Source organism: Periophthalmus magnuspinnatus, chromosome 17 (genome assembly GCF_009829125.3).
Source record: "Periophthalmus magnuspinnatus isolate fPerMag1 chromosome 17, fPerMag1.2.pri, whole genome shotgun sequence".
Classification (NCBI taxonomy): domain Eukaryota; kingdom Metazoa; phylum Chordata; class Actinopteri; order Gobiiformes; family Gobiidae; genus Periophthalmus; species Periophthalmus magnuspinnatus.
This window is the reverse complement of record NC_047142.1, coordinates 14,240,493-14,253,918: the sequence shown is the minus strand read 5'-3', so window position 1 is coordinate 14,253,918 and position 13,426 is coordinate 14,240,493. Positions and strand designations below refer to the sequence as shown.

The 13,426-nt window shown below is 39.1% G+C and overlaps 1 protein-coding gene, 6 non-coding genes and 1 pseudogene across 7 annotated transcripts in view; 2 read left to right on the top strand and 6 right to left on the bottom strand.

The window, feature by feature from the left end:
- Positions 1–13,426, bottom strand: part of LOC117384736 (cadherin-18-like) — a 145,095-nt gene that overhangs the window by 61,322 nt on the left and 70,347 nt on the right. The gene's annotated exons all lie outside the window — the stretch shown is intronic.
- LOC117385861 (small nucleolar RNA U3) lies at positions 552–755 on the bottom strand (annotated as a pseudogene).
- LOC117385852 (small nucleolar RNA U3) lies at positions 2,620–2,834 on the bottom strand. Its single transcript, XR_004542594.1, has one exon. It is a non-coding gene; the product is annotated as a small nucleolar RNA U3 (small nucleolar RNA).
- Positions 5,247–5,461, bottom strand: LOC117385863 (small nucleolar RNA U3). The gene has a single exon (XR_004542602.1). It is a non-coding gene; the product is annotated as a small nucleolar RNA U3 (small nucleolar RNA).
- On the bottom strand, positions 6,047–6,261 carry LOC117385849 (small nucleolar RNA U3). Its single transcript, XR_004542591.1, has one exon. It is a non-coding gene; the product is annotated as a small nucleolar RNA U3 (small nucleolar RNA).
- LOC117385854 (small nucleolar RNA U3) lies at positions 8,145–8,359 on the bottom strand. Its single transcript, XR_004542596.1, has one exon. It is a non-coding gene; the product is annotated as a small nucleolar RNA U3 (small nucleolar RNA).
- LOC117385851 (small nucleolar RNA U3) lies at positions 9,072–9,286 on the top strand. Its single transcript, XR_004542593.1, has one exon. It is a non-coding gene; the product is annotated as a small nucleolar RNA U3 (small nucleolar RNA).
- On the top strand, positions 9,862–10,074 carry LOC117385850 (small nucleolar RNA U3). Its single transcript, XR_004542592.1, has one exon. It is a non-coding gene; the product is annotated as a small nucleolar RNA U3 (small nucleolar RNA).

The window sequence follows — 13,426 nt, the reverse complement described above, 5'->3', positions numbered from 1 at the left end:
GTAGTACTTGATTGTACCGCTGAAATTCTATGACAATTATTTACCACTGACATAAATGCAATAATAATCAGATCAACTGTTGTGCTGCTACACTGAGTCACAGCAAATGAACCCTGCCATCACCATCCTCTTAAACTCTACTGTAATCATTTGTGCATTGCTTCTTTCAATATTCTTAACAAATCTTATATAAAAAAATAAATAAATAATGCAGTAAAATGAAAATAACATCTTTGTTTTTAGTGAAAGGAACTATGCATGCATTTAAATATGTTGTAATGATTATGATCTCAGTCTGAACAAAAAGGCCAAATGAGCGGATGAACTACAGAACAGCTGCTGATCATCCACTGAGTGTTTTCTCTATGTAATCCCTGGATGTGAATCTTGTCTTAGATTGGTGGACTTATTTCCTGCCACCCCCTAATTGTTGTGGCTGGTACTCACCTGGCCACTCAGACACCTGCTGCAGCTATGCCTGTAACTTATTTGCTCTCACTTCAAACTTTAAGTAGTTTAGTAATCTGGTATATAATTACTATCTAAAATAAGCCACTCAGATCATACTCTTCCCCTCACTAGCCCCAAAGGACACAGTGAACAGTCATCAGTGACAGAAAACACCAGGTCTCTGTCTGGTTCATGCTCAGGAAGGAGTATCAACAACTCTTCATCGTGGTCAGCGAGACCATACACTTTAGAAACACATTTCTCAAGTCACAAACTATAGAAATGATCCCTGAAAGTATAGTCTTAATGAGAGACTCTCTACAGCAGACACTAGAGCCACAGACTGAGACTCTGGCTCAGAGGAGCATGTGAGAGAGGACATCTGCAGATAGGAGGGGCCTGTTTAGTTTAAATTATTTGTCAGATGTTTTTGAGAAATCTTTTTTTTTTTTTTTTTTTTAACATGCAGAAGGTAACTGAATTTCAGCAGTTGATAGATCTCCACTGAGGGGCTCTAAACACATTTGTTAACTCTCATACTGTACTTCTAAAGTTTTTGATAACACTGGGTTACAAAAAAAAAACATTTTTGAAAGTTGTCTGTGTTTTTTCAACTGAATTAGGACCATTTTGCACCACTGAATCAAAAAATGATATCCATTTTTCTCAGTCAGGTCAGATTTTTATGCTAATTTGATTTTTGAAAAATCTGATCTTCTGACTAAATTGATTACAATTTTGTGACATTATCAGTTGATTTTCTTTAATATTTCTCATCCAAAAATGTTTTAGGAGATAAAAAATATTTTTCTAACAGAATGTATTAATTAAATGTTAAGGTAAGGTAAGTACATGTAAATTGGAATGTTACGTTATCATTGTGCAAAATTCAGGACATGAACTTCTGTTTTTATGAACCCCTTGAATGCTCAGCAGCAGGGATGTCTCTCTGCAGAGTCCAACAGTAATCAGCCATCATGACTGCATCCCAGCGTCCCTGATACCTGGTCTCCATCTCTTTTATGTCCTGATGGAATCTCTCCACCTGCTCATCACTCAGTGATCCCAGATTCTCAGGAAACCTGAACATTTAGCTCCTTTTGGGAAAAAGGATGTGGAGCATCATCATTAAATCCACACTGGAGGAATCTTTGTCACTGATGTCAGGAACTTCTACAAAGACAGGTACTGGAATTTCATCACAGTGAGCTACAGGACGACGTGCTGATTCACGGTCAGGATACTTGAGGCTGCTTCGGTTCTTTCTGTTGATCCCAGTCACATCAATAGCCCAGAAGTAGCTATTGATGTCGGCTCCCTCCAAACCATGGGAATTCCAAACTTCAGACAACTCTTCTTGCCTTTAGTCCACTGACGCAGATACTCGGTGCATGACTTGCACGTGTGGCGCCCAAGCTTCATCTTGGTCACCAAGTTTAATACCAAAATAAGCATGGTAAGCACGCTTTATGAAACTTGTGACTTGATTCCTGTTAGGAACATTGGTGTATTCACCGCAGATGTAGCAGAATATGTCAGGCTTATTTTTGCAAGATCTTCTAGTCGAAGCCATTTCATTCACTTGTAATATAAAAAAAAAAACAATTAGTCATAAGTTGGCACATGCAAAATCTTCAGAATGTGTTTATAGCGAGAAATAGAACAGAATTTTGCATCATATGACGTGAAAATACTCATACATGTAAACAAAATCGTCCAAAAACTAATATGTAGCTTAGTTCAGAACGTTGACCTGATTGAGCAAAACCAATGTGATTTTTGGATTCAGCACATCAAAATGAACCTAAATCAGCTAAAAAATCTTAGACAATAAATTTAGTGTTGACCAGTGTAATGTATAACTTTTGGCACACCATTTTTAAGGCTAAAGCAGCGGACAGCTATTGCAATGTGGGATGTATCCTCTGCTATCAACCAATAATGCATCTGTAAGTGCGCCTGGCCAATCACACATCTGCTGTAGTCATACCTGTTTATGCCCTGCTCACCTGAGGCTCTGAACTTCTGGTCTGTGTATCATCTGCCCACATCTCTCTACTTACCAGCTCTGACTTTAAACTCCCACATGTGTACATCCATGCACACTGTGAGAATGTGTATGGGTTTAAACCTGGGTAGGCTGGTATGTCATCATTGTCTGAAAGACAGACCACTCAGATCATACTCCTCCCCTCACTGGCTCCAGAGGACACAGTGAACAGTCATCAGTGACAGAGAACACCAGGAGTAAACCAGGTCTCTGTCTGTTTCATGCTCAGGAAGGAGTATCAACAACTCTTCATCGTGGTCAGCGAGACCATACACTTTAGAAACACATTTCTCAAGTCACAAACTATAGAAATGATCCCTGAAAGTATAGTCTTAATGAGAGACTCTCTACAGCAGACACTAGAGCCACAGACTGAGACTCTGGCTCAGAGGAGCATGTGAGAGAGGACATCTGCAGACAGGAGGGGCCTGTTTAGTTTTAATTATTTGTCAAATATGTTTTCAGACTTTTTTTTTGTTTACGTGTAGAAGGTAACTGTATTTCAGCAGTTGGCCAAGAAGTGCAGTTGATAGATCTCCACTGAGGGGCTCTAAACACATTTGTCAACACTCATACTGTATTTCTCAAGTTGTTTGTTAATCTATAACTTTTGGCACACCCCTTTTAATCCTAAAACAGCGGACAACTATTGCAATGTGTGACGTATCCTCTGCTATCAACCAATGACACATCTGGAAGTGAGCTGACTAAAACCCTCCCACCTGTTCTTCAACTTTTGCAGTGCTGCTGTGAAGATGTGCTCTGTAGGACATGTTATAAAGTGATTTAGTTCCCATCAAGCAACATAACTAACACCAAAAGCACCCACGAAAGAAGGAAACCAACAGAATAATGAGATGTATGCTGTGAAAGTGTAATTTCAGGAAATCTTACACAAATCTATAAATATACAGTAATGTGCTAATTTTGCTCTAGCTGCTGTGAGGGGCTGTGCGCTGACTGGTTTACGGCAGTGGTGTTTGTCGGAAAAAAACTGAGAAGGTAGAAGTGTGAATTTTGTGAAAATGTGCAAAAATCTTGAGTGGTGACAAATCGGGTCTCATTGAGTAAAACATATTCTACTTATATGTTGAATTCTGTGCCTTCCCTCGATGGAGACATATAGAATCAGTATAGACCAGCTCCTCCTGAGACCAGCTCTTCCTCCTGAGTGCACCAAAGACAGGCCTCTTCTGCACTAGTATTAGAATCACTTCTTAAAGGGCCTGTACTATGTTATTTTCTGATCTATGTTATAATGTTGTTTCCTCATCACAAACACAGCTGGAGATGTATTTTGTTTCATTCACACATGTTTAACACACAAACCCTGCATATTTAGGCTTCTCTCAAGTCTTCTCTCAAACTGAAAACACTTTGTTCCACCTTGTGATGTCATGTGGTGATACAGGAAGTGCTCCACTGTGTTTCTAAACTCTATACACCTCCACTGAAATCATTTGGATGATTTTTGCTCTGAAATTGCCTATCTCTACTCAACAAAAGGTAAAAAGGTAGGTGTTAAAGGCAAACTAAACACCTGTGACAGAGCTTATTCCTCCAACAATCACATTTCAAAAACTGCAACAAAGTGAGCAGTGCCCAAAAGACTGAGAGAACGGCGTTGTGAGTGTATGTGGCGCAGGCTGTCAAATAATCCAACATGGCACAGACCACAGTGAAAGCCTGCGAGAACCAAAGCCAATATTTATGCCGGATTACACCTTTTGAGTCATTTCCAGGCACGGATGGGCATCTTGGTGGTCATCAGCGGAGTCTGTACTGTCACTGTCACAGCCTCCGCTTTGCCTGGAGCAGAGCCACAGTTGAAGTGTCACTAGCATCGGGGCTAACAGGTAATATTCTATCATATCAAGCTCTTTAGAAATTACCGCAGCATTTTGAGTAATTTTGTTATACAGGCCTGTCTTTTGCAAAAGCAGCTCACTGTCCCCTACGGAGGATCATTTGGTATTGCACATAAACATTTTTTAAAGCAATTTTATTGATTTGACAATTCATAAAAACACACACGTTTGATAGTACAGTAAAACACACACAGGTTTCAATGTGTTACTGAAGGGATGATATTAAAACAGATGTAAAAACGTTTTGTGGACCTGTTATCTCTGTGCCAGTAGCTCAATCAATGAAACTATTTTGCTAAATTGGCCTTTTTGAGCTGTTAAGTTATTGTAGTACTTGATTGTACCGCTGAAATTCTATGACAATTATTTACCACTGACATAAATGCAATAATAATCAGATCAACTGTTGTGCTGCTACACTGAGTCACAGCAAATGAACCCTGCCATCACCATCCTCTTAAACTCTACTGTAATCATTTGTGCATTGCTTCTTTCAAGATTCTTAACAAATCTTATACAAATAAATAAATAAATAATGCAGTAAAATGAAAATAACATCTTTATTTTTAGTGAAAGGAACTATGCATGCATTTAAATATGTTGTAATGATTATGATCTCAGTCTGAAAAAAAACGCCAAATGAGCGGATGAACTACAGAACAGCTGCTGATCATCCACTGAGTGTTTTCTCTATGTAACCCCTGGATGTGAATCTTGTCTTAGATTGGTGGACTTATTTCCTGCCACCCCCTAATTGTTGTGGCTGGTACTCACCTGGCCACTCAGACACCTGCTGCAGCTATGCCTGTCACTTATTTGCTCTCACTTCAAACTTTAAGTAGTTTAGTAATCTGGTATATATTTACTATCTAAAATAAGCCACTCAGATCATACTTTTCCCCTCACTAGCCCCAGAGGACACAGTGAACAGTCATCAGTGACAGAAAACACCAGGAATAAACCAGGTGTCTGTTTGTTTCATGCTCAGGAAGGAGTATCAACAACTCTTCATCGTGGTCAGCGAGACCATACACTTTAGAAACACATTTCTCAAGTCACAAACTATAGAAATGATCCCTGAAAGTATAGTCTTAATGAAAGACTCTCTACAGCAGACACTAGAGCCACAGACTGAGACTCTGGCTCAGAGGAAGCAGAGGAGGAACAGGAAATTACAACCAGTCTGTCAGAACATCCATACAATCATTTAGACTGATTTATAAAGTAAGTCAAGAATGTTTTTTGAATTTTTTATTTTTTTTTCCTGACACAACCTGTAACATTTTATTTATTTATTTTTTAATTGTTTTTGTGAAAATTGATCTCCACTGAGGGAGGACACATAATTCAACTTAGAAGCAGAATATATTTTTGAGATGAGCTTTGTCTCCACTTGCGATTGTTGCACATATTCACAAAATACACCATTATAAGTGGTATCGATTCTGGGGTTTCATTCATAAACTAAATCAGCCCTCTTTTATAGACTCTTTTGGTATTGTTTAGCTGCTTATCATCCAAAAAAATAAAAAAATAAATAAGACAATAGCTGTGAGAGTTCAGTGTACACACACACACACACAGCATGAATCACAAAAAAGTTTCCACAGAATAAGTCAGAAGTAACCAATCCAACTACCCAGTTCTAAACAGCAAGAAATAAATCTAGAAAGAGTGCACCACTCAGATCATACTCCTCCCCTCACTGTCTCCAGAGGACACAGTGAACAGTCATCAGTGACAGAGAACACCAGGAGTAAAACAGGTCTCTGTCTGTTTCATGCTCAGGAAGGAGTATCAACAACTCTTCATCGTGGTCAGCGAGACCATACCCTTTAGAAACACATTTCTCAAGTCACAAACTATAGAAATGATCCCTGAAAGTATAGTCTTAATGAGAGACTCTCTACAGCAGACACTAGAGCCACAGACTGAGACTCTGGCTCAGAGGAGCATGTGAGAGAGGACATCTGCAGACAGGAGGGGCCTGTTTAGTTTAAGTTATTTGTCAGATGTTTTTGAGACATTTTTATTTTATTTTTATTTTTTTTTACATGCAGAAGGTAACTGAATTTCAGCAGTTGATAGATCTCCACTGAGGGGCTCTAAACACATTTGTCAACTCTCATACTGTACTTCTAAAGTTTTTGATAACACTGGGTTACAAAAAAAAAACATTTTTGAAAGTTGTCTGAGTTTTTTCAACTGAATTAGGACCATTTTGCACCACTGAATCAAAAAATGATATCCATTTTTCTCAGTCAGGTCAGATTTTTATGCTAATTTGATTTTTGAAAAATCTGATCTTCTGACTAAATTGATTACAATTTTGTGACATTATCAGTTGATTTTCTTTAATATTTCTCATCCAAAAATGTTTTAGGAGATAAAAAATAGTTTTCTAACAGAATGTATTAATTAAATGTTACGTTATGTTAATTGATAAAGGTAAGTACATGTAAATTGGAACGTTACGTTATCATTGTGCAAAATTCAGGACATGAACTTCTGTTTCTTTGAACCCCTTGAATGCTCAGCAGCAGGGATGTCTCTCTGCAGAGTCCAACAGTAATCAGCCATCATGACTGCATCCCAGCGTCCCTGATACCTGGTCTCCATCTCTTTTATGTCCTGATGGAATCTCTCCACCTGCTCATCACTCAGTGATCCCAGATTCTCAGGAAACCTGAACCTTTAGCTCCTTTTGGGAAAAAGGATGTGGAGCATCATCATTAAAACCACACTGGAGGAATCTTTGTCATTGATGTCAGGAACTTCTACAAAGACAGGTACTGGAATTTCATCACAGTGAGCTACAGGACGACGTGCTGATTCATGGTCAGGATACTTGAGGCTGCTTCGGTTCTTTCTGTTGATCCCAGGCACATCAATAGCCCAGAAGTAGCTATTGATGTCGGCTCCCTCCAAACCATGGGAATTCCAAACTTCAGACAACTCTTCTTGCCTTTAGTCACTGACGCAGATACTCGGTGCATGACTTGCATGCCATGTGTGGCGCCCAAGCTTCATCTTGGTCACCAAGTTTAATACCAAAATAAGCATGGTAAGCACGCTTTATGAAACTTGTGACTTGATTCCTGTTAGGAACATTGGTGTATTCACCGCAGATGTAGCAGAATATGTCAGGCTTATTTTTGCAAGATCTTCTAGTCGAAGCCATTTCATTCACTTGTAATATAAAAAAAAAACAATTAGTCATAAGTTGGCACATGCAAAATCTTCAGAATGTGTTTATAGCGAGAAATAGAACAGAATTTTGCATCATATGACGTGAAAATACTCATACATGTAAACAAAATCGTCCAAAAACTAATATGTAGCTTAGTTCAGAACGTTGACCTGATTGAGCAAAACCAATGTGATTTTTGGATTCAGCACATCAAAATGAACCTAAATCAGCTAAAAAATCTTAGACAATAAATTTAGTGTTGACCAGTGTAATCTATAACTTTTGGCACACCATTTTTAAGGCTAAAGCAGCAGACAGCTATTGCAATGTGGGACGTATCCTCTGCTATCAACCAATAATGCATCTGTAAGTGCGCCTGGCCAATCACACATCTGTAGTAGTCATACCTGTTTATGCCTTGCTCACCTGAGGCTCTGAACTTCTGGTCTGTGTATCATCTGCCCACATCTCTCTACTTACCAGCTCTGACTTTAAACTCCCACATGTGTACATCCATGCACACTGTGAGAATGTGCATGGGTTTAAACCTGGGTAGGCTGGTATGTCATCCTTGTCTGAAAGACAGACCACTCAGATCATACTCCTCCCCTCACTGTCTCCAGAGGACACAGTGAACAGTCATCAGTGACAGAGAACACCAGGAGTAAACCAGGTGTCTGTCTGTTTCATGCTCAGGAAGGAGTATCAACAACTCTTCATCGTGGTCAGCGAGACCATACACTTTAGAAACACATTTCTCAAGTCACAAACTATAGAAATGATCCCTGAAAGTATAGTCTTAATGAGAGACTCTCTACAGCAGACACTAGAGCCACAGACTGAGACTCTGGCTCAGAGGAAGCAGAGTGAGAAAGGGAAATTAAAATGACTACTAGTCTGCCAGAGTATCCATACAATCATTTAGTCTGAGTTATTATCTTTATGTAATGGCTTTGTCAAATGACTGTATCTTTTTTACACTGCCTGTGCTTTGGTTGTTTTGAACTGTTAAAGGCAGTGGCCCCAGAGTCTCTCTGCTTTCATGAGTGAAAAGAAGTCTCCATCGAGGGAGGACACACAATTCATTGTATAATATATTTTTGACATGACTTTGTTCTTGCACATTTTCACAAAAGTCACACAACTTTTTCCATGGGCGGGATTTGAGCTGGCACAAGAATATTTCCAGATGCTGTTGGCTGTTGGCTACCTACTGATTAGGAAGGTAGAGCAGTAGTAGGTTAACACGAGAAATTGAGTAATGACAAATGTATTTGGATTCCCTGATAGTGATGCAGATCACATCAGCAGAAAAAAGGGTCCTCCCTCAGTGGAGATCTATTAACTGTACCAAAAGGTCTCTGGTAGACTGCTTATGAACTTTATAAACACATTTGACAAAGATTTGAAACTAAACAGGCCCCTCCTGTCTGCAGATGTCCTCTCTCACATGCTCCTCTGAGCCAGAGTCTCAGTCTGTGGCTCTAGTGTCTGCTGTAGAGAGTCTCTCATTAAGACTATACTTTCAGGGATCATTTCTATAGTTTGTGACTTGAGAAATGTGTTTCTAAAGTGTATGGTCTCGCTGACCACGATGAAGAGTTGTTGATACTCCTTCCTGAGCATGAAACAGACAGAGACCTGGTTTACTCCTGGTGTTCTCTGTCACTGATGACTGTTCACTGTGTCCTCTGGAGCCAGTGAGGGGAGGAGTATGATCTGAGTGGTGCACTCTTTCTAGATTTAGTCCTTGCTGTTTAAAACTGGGTAGTTGAGTTGTTTATTTCCCACTTATTCTGTGAAAACCTTTTTGTAGGTTTTCACAGACAACCTACAAAAATAATGTAACAAGTATCCACAGTATGAGTTTACCTCATACCTCATTACCTAATACCAAAAGAGTCTATAAAAGAGGGCTGATTTAGTTTATGAATGAAACCACAGAATATATACCACTTATAATGGTGTATTTTGTGAAAATGTGCAACAATCTCAAGTGGAGACAAAGCCCATCTCAAAAATATATTCTACTTCTAAGTTGAATTATGTGTCCTCCCTCAGTGGAGATCTATTTTCACAAAAAATAAAAAAATAAACTATAAATAAAAATAAAAAAAAATGTTACAGGTTGTGTCAGGGGAAAAAACAAATCCAAAACCATTCTTGACTTACTTTATAAATCAGTCTAAATGATTGTATGGATGTTCTGACAGACTGGTTATAATTTCCTGTTCCTCCTCTGCTTCCTCTGAGCCAGAGTCTCAGTCTGTGGCTCTAGTGTCTGCTGTAGAGAGTCTCTCATTAAGACTATACTTTCAGGGATCATTTCTATAGTTTGTGACTTGAGAAATGTGTTTTGAAAGTGTATGTTCTCGCTGACCACGATGAAGAGTTGTTGATACTCCTTCCTGAGCATGAAACAGACAGAGACCTGGTTTACTCCTGGTGTTTTGTCACTGATGATTGTTCACTGTGTCCTCTGGAGACAGTGAGGGGAGGAGTATGATCTGAGTGGTTAGATTCACATTTCAACAAACATTATTAAACTAGGTGACTTCTCATCAGAAACCAGTGTAATACAAAAACTTAAAAGGCCATCTATAGCCTGCATTAAAGTTGTCAAACCAAGAATCTGTTGCCTTTATTTAACATTAAAGATGTTGTCAGTTAATAGAAAGCTATAGCACTGACTTTCCATTACTGTAACTCTGCAACCAATTGTGCCATCATGTAAATTCAAACAGCATCTCAAAGCAGAGGCATGGTTAAGGACTGAGCACATTATAGACCATTATAGCTCACACAGACCATAAAAAATCATGTTAAAGGACCTATCAGCATGTACTTTTGCCTTTTTTCACAAAACTACCTCTATTTTACATAGGCATTCTTATTTTTCCTTTGCTGCATCAAATAAGTGACTGGGAGTATCCCGGAGGCACCTGCGCTCTGATTGGTCATCTTCGAGGGACAACGTAAGCACATTACCGTAATGACAGTACCATATTTAAAGAGCCCCATGCCTCTGCTTTGAGACGACGTTTGAATTTACATGAACGCAAAATTGGTTGCAGAGTTACGGTAGAGGAAAGTCCGCAACCGCCAGTGTATCGGCGGCGATACCATCCGACGCTATAGAGTTAAGCAAATCCCACTCGACCCAAGTTGTGTCGTCGTGTCCTTGTGTCTTGAAAGCATGATTTCTGTGTAACTACTTAATTTAAGATATCTTCACTATAACCACATACTTCATTTACAAGCTGTGGCTGTTCTTGTACTCAATCTTTTCAGTGACATATTCTTTATGACCTTGTATGGACCGTATGTAAAATTTGTTTAAATCCATGTAGGACCAGCCTTCTTTCCTTTCCCAGTGTAAAAGTACTCGGTAGGCTTCTTTGTAATGCAACACAAGTGCTTTCTGTCTGTACCTTCACCCTTCTGGTACCAGATAAAAACGTCCATCAACTCTCTACCTGCTCTGCACTCGCTTCCCCCACAATTACATGTCCTCAGGCAAGACACGTCACCGGCACCGCGAGTGACTGGTCAGAGAGGCCGAAGGCACAGATTTTCAGCCTTATCAGCCAAATAATGACAAGTTTCAACATTTGCGCGGCTTAAGTTTGGATATTACTTGCCAAAACACAGGTACAGTGCCTTTAAGTTACCAGTCTCATCATGCACCTCCCTTTTTATCAACAACCCAAACCCACTCTCTTAAAATGTAAAATAATCTAAATTCAGCTGACGTCCAAGAGGGTCCCAAAGCACTGGTGCAAAGCCGTGTTCACTGGACTTGTTCATATATTTATTCATATGCATCTTTCATATTCCTCTCGTCCCTTTCTCCTCGCTGCTCCTGGTCACGCTGCTCAGACCACACTCACTCTCTCACTCGGATGTGTGGTTATGTACGATATGAAAAGTAACAGAACAGCCCTGTACAGTACATTCCAAATTGTTAAGTTAGTGGCTGATAAAACGTCTCCAATATAATTTAGCTGTGACTCTAAAGACCGGATTTTTTTCCCCATGTATTTGAGCAAAATGTGTCTTGTCCCAGTCCATATATCTTGTATAAAAGCAGCTCTTGAGGTCAAAATAAGTCACCTGTGTGCTGTCTGCATCTAATTATGAAGCGCTTTATTGTCCGATAATCAGGAAGTGCACGTGAGCATGCTAGTTGTTGCAAGCTTTGGTCTCCGGGAGTTGTGAAAAGTGCTTCTGAACTCATAGTGGTGAATAATTATGATGCTCTGAATTTATAAAGTGAAGGATAACTTTGGACCAGTTTAAAATACAGTTTGCTAATACTAGTTCTGTTTTTGTTTTTGTTTTTTTTGTTTTTTTTCACATTTTAAGACAATAAAAATCAGATACAGTGCCTCTAATATTTGGAAATACTTGAAATTTCTTAGAATGTGTCTAATTTCGGATGTGAGTACTTTATCCAAAAATACAAATAATTAGTCAAATAAGAGTAAAAAAAAAAAAAGTATTTGGAGAAACTACTGAGTAACTAGAAAATTACATGTATTTAATCTTTAATTTAATTTTATTTGTGATTTATAAGTCATTATAAAGTGACTTACAACACATCACATAAAGTCCTGTCCCTTGTCTACCTGTAACCCTGTGCGTGAGTCCTTGACCCTGATTGGAGGACTGCTTTCCCGCCTGTTCGTGGTTGGTTGCTGTTGTCTGTTCTCTCATTGGTGCATTGAGTTCCCACCTGGCCAATCCTGGGGCTCACCTGCATTCACTTCCTGTATTTAAGGAGACTCTCAACCCATTTGCAGGTCTGCTGTCCTTCGAGGACAGCATGTTGCGCATCCCTGTCTAGTCTCTGTGTTTGTATAAAGGTCCTGCATTATGTTAAATTGACTCTTACGTACTTTAAATTATGTTACAATGTTGCTGCCTTTTCTAAAACATACTTGCAGCTGTGTTTGGCTTCATTTGCACAAGTTTAACACATAAATCCTGCATATTTAACCTAAGATCTCTCAGAAAACACTTTGTTCCACTTTGTGATGTCATGTGGTAATACAGGAAGTGCTCTACTGTGTTTTTAAACTCCATACAACTTTATTTTAATCATTTGGATCATTTCAGCCTTGGATAATACCAATCTCTACTGAACTGAAGGTAAAAGGAGCTGTTAACTTGAGAACTACCACTTCACGACATCACAAGATGGAACAGAGCATTTTGCTTTTGGACATGCAGACAGAATAATAATAAAAAAACGTGTGAGAATGAAACAAAACACAACTCCATGTATATTTTTGATATGATAACAACATTATTACACGGATTAAAGCTCACAAGAGTCAACACTGTGTAATATAGGACTTTTAATTCATCATTTAATATTGTATTTTTCTTGATACTGCGCAGCCATCTTGCACTATGTTTAGAGAGTATTTTTAGACAGATGCGTTTTGCTGTGAGCGAGCTGTGGGCTATTGCTCTAACAGCTACACTCACTACTAAACACAGCGAACCAACATCTGCACTAATAGTACTAATGCCAGCACAGATCCTTGAGCCCAGTTTGGGTTGAGGCTATGGATGCGTTTTCACCGACATAAACACCACATAGACACTGGGAATGAACTATGATTAAAGCGCCCACAAACTCTCCATATTTACGCTGAGTTCTTCTCTCAAACCAAAATGCTCTGTTCCACCTTATGATGTCATGAGGTAATACAGGAAGTCCTCCACTGCGTTTTTAAACTCCACGCACATTCACTATATCATTTGGATAATTTCACCCCTAGATTTGCCAATTTCTACTGAACTAAACTTAAAAGGAAGCTGCTAATTTGAAAACTACCACTATATGACATCACAAGGTGG